This window comes from Sinohyriopsis cumingii, chromosome 17, assembly GCF_028554795.1.
Source record: "Sinohyriopsis cumingii isolate HCF-2022 chromosome 17, ASM2855479v2, whole genome shotgun sequence".
Taxonomy (NCBI): Eukaryota; Metazoa; Mollusca; class Bivalvia; order Unionida; family Unionidae; genus Sinohyriopsis; species Sinohyriopsis cumingii.
Genome location: NC_142977.1, coordinates 122,680,726 through 122,686,725, shown reverse-complemented (window position 1 = coordinate 122,686,725; position 6,000 = coordinate 122,680,726).

Here is a 6,000-nt window from a genome sequence, read left to right as displayed (position 1 = left end):
TCGTCACTGGAATGTGGAGATTGCAATGGCACCTGTAGTGTAATAATATCATCAGTGGGATGTGGAGATTGCAATGGCACGTGAAGTGTAAGAATATCATCAGTGGAATGTGGAGATTGCAATGGCACGTGAAGTGTAAGAATATCATCAGTGGAATATGGAGATTGCAATGGCACGTGAAGTGTAAGACTATCGTCAGTGGAATGTGGAGATCGCAATGGCACCTGAAGTGTAAGAATATCATCAGTGGAATGTGGAGGTTGCAATGGCACGTGAAGTGTAAGAATATCATCAGTGGAATGTGGAGATTGCAATGGCACGTGAAGTGTAAGAATATCGTCAGTGGAATGTGGAGATTGCAATGGCACGTGAAGTTTAAGACTATCGTCAGTGGAATGAGGAGATTGCAATGGCACGTGAAGTGTAAGACTATCGTCAGTGGAATGTGGAGATTGCAATGGCACGTAAAGTGTAAGACTATCGTCATTGGAATGTGGAGATTGCAATGGCACGTGAAGTTTAAGACTATCGTCAGTGGAATGTGGAGATTGCAATGGCACGTGAAGTGCAAGACAATCGTCATTGGAATGTGGAGAGAGCAATGGCACGTGAAGTGTAAACCTATCGTCAGTGGAATGTGGAGATTGCAATGGCACGTGAAGTGCAAGAATATCATCAGTGGAATGTGGAGATTGCAATGGCACGTGAAGTGTAAGAATATCATCAGTGCAATGTGGAGATTGCAATGGCACGTGAAGTGTAAGACTATCGTCAGTGGAATGTGGAGATTGCAATGGCACGTGAAGTGTAAGACTATCGTCAGTGGAATGTGGAGATTGCAATGGCACGTGAGGTTTAAGACTATCGTCAGTGGAATGTGGAGATTGCAATGGCACGTGAAGTTTAAGACTATCGTCATTGGAATGTGGAGATTGCAATGGCACGTGAAGTTTAAGACTATCATCAGTGGAATGTGGAGATTGCAATGGCACGTGAAGTGTAAGACTATCGCCATTGGAATGTGGAGATCGCAATGGCACGTGAAGTGTAAGACTATCGTCAGTAGAATGTGGAGATTGCAGTGGAACTGAAGTGTAAAACTATCGTTAGTGGAATGAGGAAATCGCAATGGCACGTGAAGTGTAAGACTATCGTCAGTGGAATGTGGAGATTGCAATGGCACTGAAGTGTAAAACTATCGTCAGTGGAATGTGGAGATTGCAATGGCACTGAAGTGTAAAACTATCGTCAGTGGAATGTGGAGATTGCAATGGCACGCGAAGTGGAAGAATATCATCAATTGAATGCTGTGATCGCAATGGCACGTGAAGTGTAAGACTATCGTCAGTGGAAGGTGGAGATTGCAATGGCACGTGAAGTGTAAGACTATCGTCAGTGGAATGCGGAAATCGCAATGGCACGTGAAGTGTAAGACTATCGTCGGTGGAATGTGGAGATTGCAATGGCACGTGAAGTTTAAGACTATCGTCAGTGGAATGTGGAGATCGCATGGCACCTGAAGTGTACGACTATCGTCAGTAGAATGTGGAGATTGCAATGGCACGTGATGTTTAAGACTATCGTCAGTGGAATGTGGAGATTGCAATGGCACGTGAAGTGTAAGACTATCGTCATTGGAATGTGGAGATTGCAATGGCACGTGAAGTGTAAGACTATCGTCAGTGGAATGTGGAGATTGCAATGGCACTGAAGTGTAAAACTATCGTCAGTGGAATGTGGAGATTGCAATGGCACGCGAAGTGTAAAACTATCGTTAGTGGAATGCGGAAATCGCAATGGCACGTGAAGTGTAAGACTATCGTCATTGGAATGTGGAGATTGCAATGGCACTGAAGTGTAAAACTATCGTCAGTGGAATGTGGAGATTGCAATGGCACTGAAGTGTAAAACTATCGTCAGTGGAATGTGGAGATTGCAATGGCACGCGAAGTGGAAGAATATCATCAGTTGAATGCTGTGATCGCAATGGCACGTGAAGTGTAAGACTATCGTCAGTGGAATGTGGAGAATGCAATGGCACGTGAAGTGTAAGACTATCGTCAGTGGAATGCGGAAATCGCAATGGCACGTGAAGTGTAAGACTTTCGTCATTGGAATGTGGAGATTGCAATGGCACGTGAAGTGTAAAACTATCGTCAGTGGAATGTGGAGATTGCAATGGCACGTGAAGTGTAAAACTATCGTTAGTGGAATGCGGAAATCGCAATGGCACCTGAAGTGTAAGACTATCGTTAGTGGAATGTGGAGATTGCAATGGCACGTGAAGTGTAAGACTATCGTCAGTGGAATGTGGAGATTGCAATGGCACGTGAAGTGTAAAACTATCGTTAGTGGAATGCGGAAATCGCAATGGCACGTGAAGTGTAAGACTATCGTCAGTGGAATGTGGAGATTGGAATGGCAGGCGAAGTGGAAGAATATCATCAGTGGAATGTGGAGATTGCAATGGCACGTGAAGTGTAAAACTATCGTTAGTTGAATGCGGAAATCGCAATGGCACGTGAAGTGTAAGACTATCGTCAGTGGAATGTGGAGATTGCAATGGCACGTGAAGTGTAAGACTATCGTTAGTGGAATGTGGAGATTGTAATGGCACGTGAAGTGTAAAACTGTCGTTAGTGGAATGCGGAAATCGCAATGGCACATGAAGTGTAAGACTATCGTCAGTGGAATGTGGAGATTGCAATGGCACTGAAGTGTAAGACTATCGTCAGTGGAATGTGGAGATTGCAATGGCACTGAAGTGTAAAACTATCGTTAGTGGAATGTGGAGATTGCAATGGCACATGAAGTGTAAGACTATCGTCAGTGGAATGTGGAGATTACAATGGCACGTGAAGTGTAAGACTATCGTCATTGGAATGTGGAGATTGCAATGGCACTGAAGTGTAAAACTATCGTTAGTGGAATGTGGAGATTGCAATGGCACGTGAAGTGTAAGACTATCGTCAGTGGAATGTGGAGATTGCAATGGCACGTGAATTGTAAGACTATCGTCATTGGAATGTGGAGATTGCAATGGCACTGAAGTGTAAAACTATCGTTAGTGGAATGTGGAGATTGCAATGGCACGTGAAGTGTAAGACTATCGTCAGTGGAATATGGAGATTGCAATGGCACGTGAAGTTTAAGACTATCATCAATTGAATGCAAAAAGCGCCTTGGTATTTGGTCTTCAGGCTGAATAAGTAAGACTGGAAGAAACGTGTAAAACCTGAATTTACAAATGAACATCGCTTTGCCAGTGATGCCGTTCAATCTATTTCCATCGGCCTCTATTAAATATTCCTATTATCGCATAAATCTGCAGTGGCAACGGAGGGTGGGAGTTTAGTAAAAAGTATGTTTCCCCTTCCATTGTGACTGCAGACGTTTACAAATTCGGACAGCAGTGGAGTTCGAAATAAAAATACTTCTTTTATAGTAATGATATATAATTCTTTATTCAAATTCATTATTTTCGTGGAACACAAGTTCTTAAAAAAGGGTCAAAATCAGACGAAGAATGTTAGCATGCAGTAACAGCTAATGCAAGCAGGATCATATCAGTATACACAACTCCCTGTAAACTGTCATCTTTGGTGCAACCATCTTTCAAAACCCTACATCGTAAAGTAAATTGAGATGAACGATTTATTCATTCTCAAAGAGGAGTAGTGTGATTTGCCGAATTTTTTTTCTGTTCCCGTTATTACTTTCCAAGGTCACAGCTTCTAACTCGCAAAAACGTTTGCCCACAAGCCATACACGTTGTTCGACCCGTAGATTAATAACGTTTATAATCCACAAAAGTGCAAATGAACGAGAAAGCAGCTAGAATGACGCATAGCAATGACCTAAAACGGCGTATGACACGACTATGTATATTTTTACTCGACTTTTACTGACTGTAAATCCGCTACCACAGGTTTCCTTTTCTATGTTTGTAGTTATTGCAGATTTCCTATTTCCGCCAACACAGTCTCGAATTCATCAATGATTAGTTATTTTATCCTTGATAGCCACCGAATATAGTTTACTAATCGTGTTGAGACTACTTTGTACCATGTGGTGAATCGTATCAAAGTTAACTTTACAGCACTACCGGTGACACCGGTTACTATATATACAGCCCCAATAATAATTCCGAATGGTGCATGTACGATGGTTGTCGTGTTTGCAGTTCTGTTACACCAGGACCAACACACGATGCCGCAGCAAGACCACAAGTATCATCTATTACCGAACAGGCCAGTTGGTATTTCGTGATCAACGATGTACTCTTGGTGATTTTTCCTCGCTTATTTTTTCACACTGCTAACTTTGAAAGTCCATCATAGTTCTTCTTTTAAAAATAAAATCGCGTAACATAATTGTACGACCAGCAGACCCTGTCTGGACTCATCACGTCCAGGTGCAGGATGTAAACACATCTTTAGCCAATTACGCTTCTGTACTAGCATAACTGTCATAGAAAATATAAGCCTCGGGAATATTTAAATTTATGTTGTCCGTTCTGGGCTTTACACCTGCACCTTTGGTGTGTGTGTGTGTGTGTGTGTGTGTGTGTGTGTGTGGTTAGGACATTTGACGTAGCTTCAACACTTTTTAAGTCATATCGCTACGATGTCTGCAGTGTGTCAGTTTATAGTGATGTCTAGCACTGGGACATCATGCCGCAGACATGTAGCATGATGTCCCACTCAGTCACATTATCCTGACACCAGGCCAACCGGCCCTAACACTAACATCTTAATGCTGATCGCCTAACCAGGCAGCTGTGAGTACAAATTTTGCATGTCTTTTGTATAACTCGACAAGGTTTTGAACCCACAAACCCTCCGCTTCCGAGTCGGGCGCTTAAACCATTAGGCCACCAAAGTGGTCCCTTTGGCATCTAGCGATCGCCTTTATCCAATAAATTCAAGCTGAACAGTGCGTTCTGCTGAATGAAATTAGATAAAATTTTCTTAGCTGGTCAACGTACCCATGGTGGATACAGCGGTGAATATCACTTCGCCATTATAGAAGCAATCTTGTTTTCGTTGCACCTGGTGGTGAATTCAACATTTGGGTATTTTCACGTGCACATGTGATGATCCAAAGTCAACCTCGAGTTAGTAGTTTTACAAAAGTGTAGTCCCAACGGGTGAGTTATATTTAACCCTTTATTAGATTGTATCTGAGTGTATTGGAGAATCTGGTAAAATATTTTTGAAACAGATAGTCGTCGACTATTGGGACAAAATTGCTATCGACATTAATATCCGTGGACAATTAGTCTAACATCCCGTAAATTCTGCAACGTCATCACCGCGGTCAGAATCCATTACTTACATGCAAAGTTAAATCTTAACCAGAAACGCAAAAAGCGATATAGAAGACGTATGCAAAAATGTTTAGCACATAGAACTGAATTTCATCTCCGACGACCAACGATACTGCCATCGTATACACCCGACTGGACATTATATTTCATTATCACATAGTTGGTACACTTTAATGTGCAATGCAATATTTTTGATGTTACAACATGTTGATATATCACTTTGTGATTCGGATGGTCAAAATAACCTCATCAAGTATTTGATCAGTATTTTCTTTACTGACTTGCTGCGATCGTGGGAAAATTTAATTACCCGTCTACTGCAACGTTTTGTTTTTACTATTATTACTAACATTTTGGTAGCCATTTGTTTCGAATCGACTGTCCAAAGCGAATTGTGTACGAAACAGTCACGTCCGTCTGAATATAGCCCATTTACCTCAGCATGGGCTCGATACGATATGTATCGATTATCATGCGCTACAAAATGACATTTAACCCAAAACAAGAATAACACCAACATAATTATAGCTAAGGGAATCGGTTAGTTCATAGCATTCGTGTGTAAAATGGTGGGTTATACCTGTATCATATAATCAACCCTACATGCAAAGGCGGTTTAAATGGTAACTTATAGGAGTATATAAATTAACCTATGTTCACCTGTGATAATG